The sequence below is a fragment of the Aythya ferina genome (assembly GCF_964211825.1).
Source record: "Aythya ferina genome assembly, chromosome: 2".
In the NCBI taxonomy this organism is placed as follows: domain Eukaryota; kingdom Metazoa; phylum Chordata; class Aves; order Anseriformes; family Anatidae; genus Aythya; species Aythya ferina.
Window position 1 is genome coordinate 30,552,400 of NC_140297.1, and position 12,827 is coordinate 30,565,226.

Here is a 12,827-nt window from a genome sequence, read left to right on the forward strand (position 1 = left end):
GCCTTATAGTACAAATCCAATACACATAACCTACTCCTAGGTCTTAATTGTTTTCTGTCTTTCCTTTCTGGCATATACCTTAAGCAGAGTAAAGGAAAAATAAGATAAAATAATAATAATAATAATAATGCTACAGCTACCTGAAATACAAACTGCAAGATGCTAAATACTGTGTTTGCAAAAACACATGAGAATTTTCTGCACTTAGACTCACACAGATTTTGGCCTCTCAGATATGCAAAACAAATTATTAAGCAAGATATTATTAGAGATCTCTGATGTTTATTAGTAGCTTCCACTCTTCAAGGTTCCCAGGCACCAAACTAGATTTAGCTTACATGCCTTAAACTGGCATGACTAAAATAAGTTATTTCTTTTGGCATCCCAAAAGAAAGAAAAACATAGAATTAATATACCTATGAAATCCATTGCAAAAGTATCCTGTTATTAATAATATGAGAAAATTGTGTTCCCTATTTTCACTTTTCTTCTGGATAATTATACAGAACATTACTACATTGCCAATATTCTAGAAACCTACCTATGATAAAGTTCAGAATCCTGAACCTATATGTTTCTGTATAGATACATTTCTATATATAGATCAACGTTTATTTTTCAGATTATTCTGATGAAAATAACCATTCATATTGTTTTGCATATCTTTCGCTTATTTTATTTATTCATGAAATTTATGTAGTGTTTTAAACGACAGGTGTCACCAATAATGGCAGCAGATCTCTTGCAGTACTGTTGCTTCATTAACTACCAAAACAAATTTGATACAGACGACTAACATACAAGATACATAAGTCATCTTTCTGGTTCACAAATAATCAGTGTAAGTATCTCCATTGTGATATCTGTACAATATTCAATTGTCTTATGGCCTTAAAGTTTATACATATTCATATTATTTACTGAAGCTTTGAAGGCTAACACAAAATACATATTCTCCTGCCAGAAAGTTCAAAGAGAGATCTAACATCATCTTGCTAATCATAATTCCAGATAACACTCTCTTTATTGATGTTTACAGTTACGGATATACAAAGTTTTCCTGAATACTCTAAGCAGTTAATGCAATAACAACAGTCTCCAGATACTCTAAAAGCCCCAAAATACTTGTCTTAAAATAGCAAGCCTTGCTTATTTGGCAAAGTGGGGGGAGTTACGCATTTTTTTTAGATACATCAAAATTTGCAAAAACACATGTCTTCTATTTTATGGGACATCATGATTGCTCCATTTTTGGTAAATTTGCCCTGGGACATAACATTTTACAATGAAAATTGCATTACAATGGCCCACATTGTGCCATCTGTTTTAAGAAGAACTCTCCAGGGACTTTATGGAGAACAGTCTTAAAAAAAAATAATAAATGGAACAACATGTCCCAGAGTACTTTTTACCTAGCTATAATACCCTTGAGTAAAAAGATTTTGCAACACTTAGCAAGCTGTAGCCTTACCAGTAAGGTATTCCCTTATTCTTTTTTTTCTTCACTGAAATGAACACGGTAGATATACTGACAGGTACACATGGAACCATGGCCGCAGTGGCAGACAAGGATGCCCATGGCCACAAGGGGAGTCCAAGCTGTTCCAGAAGATAAGTCCTGCTAGTTCCCTTTCCTTCCCCTCATGTCTTCATCAGTGACAGCATCATACCACAGCTACCCACACATTTTTGGCAGCAGAAGAACAGCCAACAGCATTACCAATATTAGCAAACAAAGAGGCATGGGAGCATAGACCAAAAAAACTGGGTTCTGACAGTCTAACATTACCCTCATGTTTGACCAGTGCCATCTCAGTCCTTTCATGGGATAGGTACATGGCAAACAGTGCTGGTACCACAGCCACAGGACCTCAATGGGTTACCTTTGATGCACTTTACCAGCTCTACAGAACATCACAAAAGAAAGGAAATATTTTCATGTCTTGTTACTGCTTGCTCTCTGTTAAAAATACTTCTCCAACAGAAAACACAGCTCTAAACTTTAATGCCATGAAATCACCACAACTTTTTGTGAAATACCAAAGTAATCATAAAATTCTGATTTAAGACCAAAACAAATATTTTCTATTAAGAGGCATGCTATCCTTATTCACACTCCACCAGAACTATTATTTTACAGTATAAACAGAGGAACATCCACAGAAGTCCCCAGTGAAGTCAAATGACTTCTTTCAAAAGAATAATAGCTTTCTGTATCAGTACAACTTCAAATTATCTCATGTTTGACACAACTATGAGAAAAGCTTCCCTTAGCTTCATTAAACAGTTATTGTTTAGGAATTCCAGTGTTTTCATAGCATTACCAATGGTCTTAGAACAATAGTATTATTTGTCCTACAGTCTAGTTCAAAGGAACCATATCCTTTTACACAGTCATACAGACAGACAGAAGTAGACACTAAGAGCATTATCACAAAACTTTAACTTTCAAATTCACCAGTTCCGTAAATTGCTTCAATTTTATAGATAATTTAAAAATACATAAAGGACATATTTAATCCAATGCCCACCCTCTAGGCATCATACATAGATTTAATAGGTTTTGCAACACACTTTTTACTTTGTTTTATATCACTGAGGTCGGTAGCATCTTTTTCATATTTAGAAATATTTTAGCCATACAGGTGACATCTCTGTCAGAATAGGTTCAAACTGAAATATAAATAGTAAAACAATAACACGCATGATACCATAAAAAAAGTCTGTGATATAATTTCACAGCAATTCCAACATCAACATGAAGATGTATCTCTTACACTTCTCAAGCACTCACCACAGCATTTTGTTTGTTCCTTCTTGAATTTACCAAGTGCTTAGTTTATTCCCTCAAACAAAAAAACTCCTTGTTCTACCCTTTCCATAACCACAGCACATTGCCTTACTTGCAGACTGAGAGCCAAGGCTCCTGTCAGCCTTGGGGAGGAACATGCCCACCTTGAATCTTGGTCCTTCTCCTCCTGTTTTTGCCTCTGCAGCACAAGAGGACCAAGCAGCAAATGCTCTGTTTACAGGATGTGGTCACACAATTTCTATTCAGGTCAACAGCTTCACAAAAAAATTTACAGCATTTCCATGATGTCTTAAACCCACAGAACTAACTCCCTCTGTTCTTCTACCTACCAGGAAAATAATTATAAGCATCTCTCACATGAGGAGGAGAAGGGAACAACAACAAAAACAGAAAAAAAACAAACAAACAACAACAAAAAAAAAACAGTGACAGATTTTATTTGATTGTGTGTGGTTTATTCCTACCAACTTTTACTCTGGCAGTCAATCTGTTGTCTGCTCTCACAAACCGTCTTTAGCAGTAGCACTCTGTCTCTCTGAAGAAGCAATCCTCACAGACTGTAATTTCCACAGAATAATAGAGTACATCTTCATCTAAAAAGTAAAGAAACATCTTTGCCTAGAAATTGCTTACTGTTAAACAATGCCGAGATTTTAACACTAATACTTGGTAAACACAAGTAGAGATTGACTTTTTGCATACCACTATCTGCTGTAATCATTCCAAACAGAAATGTAAATACTTGGAAACAGAAATGCATTCAAAAGGGTGTGAAACATACAAGTAAATCAAATATGACTGTGCCTATGATGGTGAAGGGGAAGCCACTACCCTCTCTTTGATACCATTAAATATTCAATTAGGAAAGTAGAGATTTTACTTTTTTTTTTTTTTTTTTTTTTTTTTTAATTTGCCATACACACCAGATTCCCACACCTTCAGTAAAGAAGGAAGAAGATAGGATTTCTAATCATCCAGTTCCTGTTGCTCCCACTGCAGTTACCACTGACTGTGTTAACTCCTATCAGAGATAGAGATCAACCCCAGGAGTTCCAAATTTTGGGCTCTTGATCCCTGGATTGCGTTATCAACACCCAGTAGAAGAGACTCAGCAGGAACAGCCCAAGGACATTGAAAGTGAGGAGGCATCAGCAGAGATTTAAAACAAACAAACAAAAAGGCTGCTGCAGCAGTTAAGAGGTTGTAAGACAAGGGCTATAAGAAAGACATGACTGGAATTTTTCATAGCCGTGCTTTTGGTTGTAAGGTTTAGAAAATGCAAGAGAATTTTCTTCCAGAATTCTATAAAAACCAAGGTGAGTTTAACTTCTGCAACATGTTTCAAGGACTCTAAGATAATAGGGTAGGAAGAGGGTTACATCCATTAACATTTTTATTTTTCAAGACTTATTTCCATGCATCACCAAATATACACTTCCACGCTGCATAAGAAATGGATAATCTTTACTAAAAATTTCCCTAGATTTTATTAATATGTTGTTGCATTACCAAGAATCTTACCACCATGGCAGTAATGCAACAGAAAAATAAGCTATTGTATAATCCCCAGTTGATGAATAACATACAACAAAGTAGAGGAATAACAGTTATCTAGAACAAAGTACCATATCTGAATACTGATTACAAAAGTATTATTCTCTAAAAATTAATGTATATATTTTACATATCCATAGAAAGTAGAATTGTAAACAGTGCTCCAATACAGCAAGCTCCAGATATAAACAGATAGAAAAAAATCTTTTTTTTTTTGTACTAAAAGTCAAAAAAGCTTACATTATCATCACATCTGCACACGCTTCTTCTTTTAAATGTGCAACCCTATTATAAAGAAAATCACCTAAGGATCTGAAGATAACAAAACTATTCGGATACCTGATTCACACAACTTTCCTTTTCAGTTCTCCAAAATGAATGAAGTTACAACTTCAGCAGGACATTTCAAACATACATCAAAATCAACTCCCACGTTACTGACTGCAAATCACTTCACTGAAGCCTGTCTTGGGCACTCCAAACCACAACCACTCTGCACACAAGGGAAACTCCTGCATATGCCAGCAGCAGTTCCACACACAGAGTGGAAGTCACTGACAGTTCAGAAGCATGAATTCATCTTGGTCAAAATCCTGAAGTAAATCCCTCAGAGTAACCTGCAGGTACTTTCTAACCTGCTAATCTTTCTGCGCATCTGCTATTATTTAGATTGTAGTGCAACCATAATGCAAAAATAGTTTTACTCACAGAAAATAAATGTGATAAATTTTGCCAAGAAAATATCCAGAATGATGGAGGACACATCTGAATAGTCAGTGTTATGATGCATCTATTTTATACTATACATCATTATTGCTTCAGAACTTTGAGATATAGGAAACATTGCCCTAAATATGCCCTAAATACCTACCTAAATATGTTCAGAAAAAGTAAACTTTAAAAGAGAAGTAACTGCAGCCAGAAAGCATCAGCCTACCTCATTTTCTATTCACTTCCCTCATCATATTCACCTTTTCAAGTTCAGATTAATAGAATAACATGCTACTGTCTGATAGGTTTTGGTATTCATTAATTTTACCAGCCCAGAACACTTCAGCGATTATTATTAAATACATACCTTGCTGAGTTAAAATTGCCTGGATTCCTTTGTAATGTAAATTCTTAGACTCATACTAGCCTGTTAGGTGTACAGTACATCTCATTAGCTCAGACTGCCTGTGAAGTACTGGACAATGTTTCACTTCAATTAGTATAGCATATCACAGAACTGTAACTCCTACTAAAAGCATTAAAGAAATGATGTAACGCAAGGCTACAAGGCTACATACTTTACAAATAATGTTTGTAAATAATAGTGCTTATAAATAATAATGATGGGTAGTTCATGCAGAATAATTTATGGGAAATGTATTTTTTCAACTAAGTGTGATCACCAATTTCACAGTATAATTCTTGGAAACAGACTCCCAGTATGAACAGTCACATTTACAAATTAAAACATAATATTCTTCCCATCTACTCCAATATTTCAATTTAAAATAGCAGACCTTAAATTATGATATTAACTGCTTTGCTTATGTGTCTTCACAGATGAGCACAAAAGGCATACAAACCTAAATACATAGCACAAAAGGCATACAAACCAAAGAATCGTTTTATTCTAAACAAAAATTATCTCAGTATTTTTACCCTCTTTCTTCTTGCCACATTAGTGTTCTAATGTCTTGGTCTTCTCTTATAAATCAATATTTTTTTTTTTGTTTTGTTTTCTTTTAGACTGCAGGGAGAAATTCTGTGGCTTGTGGTAAGGGTGTACAAAATTGATGGTCAGTGAACTCCATCCAAATAAAGCATCTATGGCACGGTTTCCTAAGGCTGTAAATGACACAATGGTCCATGTGATCCATTCCAGTTCCATGTTCCACTGCTATATTAGTCAATTAAAAGAGGGTGAATATGGTGATTTATTTATTTTTTAATATTACAATATACGGTCAGTTATTTAGTTATTGTACATGTGGACAAACACACACAGAGTAAGTACCATTTACTTACATACTCCACTTCTGTTGAGCATATGATCTAGATAAAAATAACACTTCTGTCAAGGTTTGGACTTCATCCAGAACTGACGTGATCCCAGTTAGGGTTAGTCACTTGAACTGTTTCTCTAAAACTAACTGTTTCCTTTAAAACTAATCTTGTAAATAATTAAATTGGAATAGACACATTCTGAGGGCTTCTGATTTATCCATGACCAGAACATACTATGAATGTTTGCTGGCATATTCAACATGAGGTCAGAAAGATACGGAAAAATATATGCCTACTTAGATATATACACCTGTGTTCTAAGTTGACAAAGTTAAGCTATTTATGTATTATACAGCAAAAGGTTAATTACTTTATCTTTTTTTTTTTTTTTTTAAATTAGGTTATGATCAGAAGGCTAGCAAAGATAGAAAAAGGAAGAAATCTAATCATTTCAAAAGAGTATTTACAACGTTTTTAATTCTAATAATTCTTTAAATAAATAAGTCTACACAAGAGATGCTCTTCATTACTTACAAAGTTTATATTTTTAATAATTTTTATTAACTATGTATTTTACTCACAAAAAAAGTGTTTATTTCCAATGGATGATCAAAGCATTCTTGTACTTGCTTCTATTCTATTCATATCGATAAATATCACATAGCTGTCACATTGAAGTAAAATAAATGACAATCCTATACATCACTTCAAAACACACAACTTACTACAAGGTGTTTAAGGCTAGACACAGGAAAAGATTTAGAGAGTTGAAACAGGATTTAAGTATAACAGAGACACTAAATCCCCTAATAGCCTAACTCTCCCTTCTGCTACTTGCTAATACTAGCTAGCTTTCACGTTCTGCTGGAAATGCCTCATATGCTTCGGCATAGATAAAGTATTGGGGGGGGGGGGAGGGGAGGAGGCAGGAGGAGGGGTGCAATCCTAGCTGTACACTTAATGTGATGAGCAGTGAGCTCACCACTGATGAGTTATATCTCAGAAATTAAATTTAAGTATAATCAGAAACATCGAGTTTGTTCTCAGCAGCATTCAAAAAAGTGTTCAGAAAGGACCAAAGAATAAAACAATTTATTCCATTCTATAGATCCCTGGTACACTTGCATTTTCAGTAACAGAGTTTTGAATTTATTACAGTAGAACTGGAGAAAGAGAAGGACAAAAAGACAGAGCACATTGCTGATAAGGGATGAAAGACTATAATAGAAATCTTCCAGCTTCAAAAAGAAGCAATGGGATACGGCAGAGATCCGTGAAGTAATGAATGTATATAGAACGCTGGAGACTGGAGGAACACTGTAGGTCCTTAGCCTATTCTTATATTTCCTTGATAATCGCTGTTAGAAGACAGCATAGCAAGGACAGACAGCTAGTCTGATCCAGTAAAGCTATCCTTTTGCTTCTAAGAAGAAGAAAGATGAAAAATGATCCCATTCACCTGACCTGGTTATACTGCCTTGACTTGATATGGATATGAATAAGCCATAAAGTTTAAGGACAATGTGCAGAACATGATTCCCCAAAGATAAAGAGTCCAGACAAAATCAGTTAACAGTGATAGAATAATCTCTAAAAATAATAATAATAAAAAAATCTACAGCTTACCTCACTCTGTAACACAGTTGTCTCCTTGCCATATATACAGTATATAGTAAAAACTGGGGCATATAAACAACAGGTTTTACAACATGTATAACTTTCAAAAATAACTGGATAGGAATCCAGTAATAACTGGATAGAAAACAAAAGAAAAAGATCGTTTAAGTTCTAATCATCTATGTAGTCATTCACTGAATCCCACTGAAATCACACAAAACGTGGAATCTACACCATCAACTCTCCAGGAAAATCTATCTATTGCACATGGTTCTTCTCCACAAAAAGCTTAGCAAAGTGTCTTCACTTTGTGTTGTTTACATCCATTTGGAGGTATTTAAGGGTATTAATACATGACGGGTATATCAACATGAACTTTTTTTTTCTTTTCTTTTTTTCTTTCTTTTCCCTTCAATTCCATTAGGTTACCCTAAAAAGAAATATTCAGTGAAATTTGTGTTAAATCTGAAGAAGCAATGAAAACAGTATTTCCTCTCATCTTCAACTATGAACTAGTGTCTTCCCTTCTCCAGCATTCGCAGGTTGAAAGACGTCACAGCTCTTCTGGCTTCAGTTGCTTGATTCTGAACAGTTCCAAATCTCTCCTAACTTTGTTGTGCATTGCACAAGGAATTAATCTTTAAGTGGCCTTGCCATTCCTTGCATATCCATAAAATATTTTAATGAAAGTAGTAGATAATGTCTTTAAATGTTCAAGACATGTATGTTCTAAGGAAAAAGTAGACATGCATGTTCTATACATTGAGGGTTTGAACCTCTCTAAGTGTCAATGTATCCCCCAGGGAGAATTGGGATTCCATTAGCTTGAACAGTTTTGATCTGAAAATGAGCTTCATATGGTATTCACATTCATGTGTAGTGAATGTAGTGAATTACCAAAAAGCATGGTAATCAATGTATATGTGAATATTAAAATACAAAGTTCAGCAAGTATAGAAGATCTTCATATTGAGATATGCATGCAAGCACTCCTAGAGAGAGAAACTGCAATTCATTCCTCCATGGGTTAATAATTCACTCATAGTTTAAGAGATAGCACCTGCTCTCCCAAAGACATATTTGCATTTCCAAAGAATCAGAGCAGTAAACAAGACAAGGGGAGGAGCAGTAAAACTTTTCCTGAATAAATTAAAGATTAACAGTCTCTAAGGGGGAAGAATGAAGCATTTGAATCTGAATGAGCAAACTGCAAAGCATGCCAAGAAATATGTACAAGAATTGGCAAACTTTGCCTACTTGTGATGCTCTCCAGTGAAAGGTGGCCAGCAACATAAATAACACAAGACAACCCAGACCTTGACCTCATAGCAAATCTAAGGTACCTTGTCAGGATACATAGAAGATTTAGATCTGATTTTAGTACAAATAAACAAAACAAGAGTGTCTTTATATCCTGTAATTCTCATCTTTATAAACCCAAGCTTCACAGTAGTTCAGTAGTTTAGTGTGGGTTTTGTAAATGAATGTTTTTATTTCGTTTTTATTGGAAGATAGTAGATGAATTAGGGATGAATTACAGAAGTTTTCAAGGTTTTTAGATTATGACATCACTATTTCATTCCCTTTGTAGTGGCTATCATTTTAGCTAGGGTCCTGGATTAATCACACAGAATTGCTGTCTTAATACACCACCGTATCAGGATACAGAAAGAATAGATTATATCTTCCTTTAACTGGAGAGCATTTTGAGAGTTAGTGATATAGGGTCTGAAATTAAACAGCTTCACTGAATGACCAGAGTTGACAGAAAAGCACTCTGAAGAAATCTAAGGTCAGAACTGAACTATGAAGGAGTGCCCTTCAAATATACAAACTATTTTATTAGGTTTATATATTCTTATTAGTTTCCTCTACAGTTTTCTGCTCATTAAACTGTGATGAAATAGGACTGAATGTGTTACTGTTATTTGGAAGGGTACATTTGTGCGATTCTACAGATTCTCCTGTCATTGACAGATGATCTACCCTGACCTCATGGCTCATCAAACCTGAATAAGAATGCACAGAAATCCGTACTAGAGACTTGAATTTCCTCTTCTTCATTAGAGGTGCAACTAGAAGTCAGAACTGGATCATCCATCAAGATTATTTTTCTCAGCACCAACAGAGACAAGTAAAAATTGCTGGTACACTGTGTAACGTAAGACAGAAAAATAACTTGATCACTCAAGTAATCTCACAAGCTTTTTTTATAGTTTGTGGATGCCTACATTATTTATAGGAAACAGTCTTTGACAGAACATAAAGCTTTTTTAAAAGTCATTATTTTGAATTCAAAAGAAAAACTAATTGTAACCGAATATGGTATTTTACTTCATGAAGAACAAAAGCCATCCGCTCAGTATTTTAAATTTAAAGAGGAAGTAAAAATATATAGTAAGTGCATAGTAGTTTATATATAATAATATATAAAGTAAATATATTATTATCAGAGTATCTTTTGTGTTTAACAGCAATTGTTCTTCAAAACTGGGAGGTTTCCCCAGGCTTCCTCTAGTCATTCTACTTTTAGAAAGAAATGGTTGTATCAACGGAGCTAAGCCTAGCAATGGCCAGTACAAAGTTTCCTCCTTCTGTTCTATAAAAGATCACATTGCTTAGAAGGTTTGAATTCTGTGACCCAAAAGCCATAATGCTGTTTAAACACAGATTTTCAAAAGTTACAAAAGGCAAAATGGCCCACTGTCCCTCCTGACCAGAAGTCACTGGAGTACCATACCATTAAAATTTACAACAGCTTGTGAAGATAAACCAGGTCACTGTTGTATTAGTTTTTCAATTTATGTAACATGCAGAGTAAAGTAAAACTAAATGCCTGAGCAAGTCTTCTCAGTTTCATAGTAAGTCAAGATTTTTCAGGAAGCAATATAGCTTTATTTTCCATAAAAAAAGAGTTATTGGAATATTTTATATCAATAAGGAATTAATACAGTGACTTTTTGATGAAAGCAAGCTATAGGCAACTTTTTACAGCATAGAGAAAAACAGAAATACTCAAGAGTACTTTTTTACTTTATGTACATATGTTAAGTACATATGTTAAAAATATGTACTTTGATATTTAACTTCTGGGATATAGCCCCTTCTAAGCAATTGCTTTGTGTAAGACTATTTTACTTTGTGTTTATTTTCAGTAATGCACAGAGAAGATTTGATACATCCTTAGGATTTCAAATCTCCCTTGTGTTTTTCTTTCTAGCTGAGAAGATACCCAAGGGTGCAATTTATCTCACCCAAAGCTGGATGCCTTAAAAGTAAACCTTAAACTGTGAAATTACTATCTTAGGCATGCTTTATAATAAATTGAGAGACCTGGATACATCCAGAATGTACTTCAACTGACCTATATTGGGTGCTTATCATAAAATTAGACTTTTCCTCAGCAGGTGCTTTTGTCTTTCCATCAGTCTTTCCATCAGGAATAATAGGAGAGACAGAAGGTAACCAGATATTACTTAGATACTGAATGTAGGACAGACTAGTCCCATTTATGTATGGTTTGAACATTAACAAAACTTTACTCTAATGATACATAGATTACCATAACTACTCTATTCAAAATATGAAGAAACTACCAATGTAAAAATCTCCAGTAAAATATTCCAGGACTATAAGGAAGCACCACCCTAGCTATCTGAAAGAGATTTCAAGCTTTAAAATTTCTGACTTTTTTTTTCCTCTCTTCATAGAATTTGCTAGCTTTTTTCAAATGTTTAAAAAAGGAAAAAAAAAATCCTTGGAAATTAAATGTGAAAAAGAGTAATAGTAGCCATTAAATTTATTTTTTCTTAATTTATTCCTTTTATTCCTGTCTATAATCATATATTTGTTTCTTCTTCCTCCCCCTATTCTTCCTTGCGAAAAAAAAAAAGAAAACCTCTTTCTGGCCTTATCCTAACATTACCTACCATTTGGAGGATGAATACAAACATTCATTCAGGCAACATGAGAAAATCCACAATTAAAGTGGCCAAAGACTCCATGGAGAAAACAAACAAACAAGAAAACCCTCCTGATTCTTGGGATGCAGTGGTTCATACTGTTTATGTCTAACCCATAGCCTCTACATACCAGATTTACAAGACACCACTTCCTTTACTTTCAGAAGAAGAGACAGGAAAGTTTGTTGGTTTCACATCATCTGTGTTTCTTTCAAATTTGAACCAATGTAAACATCAGAAATGTCTACCTGGAGAGAAATTTAGAGCAAGGAGAACAAATTTGACTAGTTGCTTTTCTTTTATGCAGCATAATTTAGAAGACAGAGGGGGAAAAAAAAAGGTTTCCATTATCTGTGCAAGTTCCCCAGTTCTCTAAATAAACAACCACTACATTTCAATGCCTCATTATTTCCCAGAAGACAACTCAAAAGGATAGGGAAGCCAAATTTCACAGCAGAAGACTCATAGTTTGATAAGCACCATACAACATAAACCTTTGTGAGAACTGCACTACAGGTCTGTTGGGATTCTTCTTGTCCTACTGTAAGGACTAGGGAGTGAACTACTTATTACTACTACTGCTGAGCACTGGTCATCCCACTGAACACACAGTGAAAAAAAAACTATCACAATTTCACATTAAGTAATCAAAATGTAGCTGAGAATCAAACTAAGAAAAATAATAATCATGGAATTTATATTAACTAAAGATTTCTGCTAGCATACATAGAAGTTCCATTCTTGAAAATAGAACTTTTTTTTTTTTTCAAAAAAAAAAAAAAAAAGTATCTACGTATCTTTTTATTCATAGTTTATTATAGTAAATAAAAAATACTATCTAAAAATAAAAAGTTAATCTGTCCCAGCAATTAGAAACCTATTTAGTA

At 34.3% G+C, this 12,827-nt stretch overlaps 1 protein-coding gene across 17 annotated transcripts in view; it reads right to left on the reverse strand.

Annotated features, from left to right (window-relative positions):
• DGKB (diacylglycerol kinase beta) overlaps positions 1–12,827 on the reverse strand; it is a 394,311-nt gene that overhangs the window by 359,137 nt on the left and 22,347 nt on the right. The window contains exon 1 of one of the 17 annotated variants that reach the window (XM_084510960.1): positions 12,071–12,084. The exons of 15 other annotated variants lie outside the window; for them this stretch is intronic. The gene's annotated coding sequence lies outside the window, so the exon portion shown is untranslated. Of the gene's footprint in view, positions 1–1,789; positions 1,836–12,070; positions 12,085–12,827 lie in introns of those variants that run through there. One more of the 17 variants, XM_084510961.1, reaches the window with a different exon arrangement.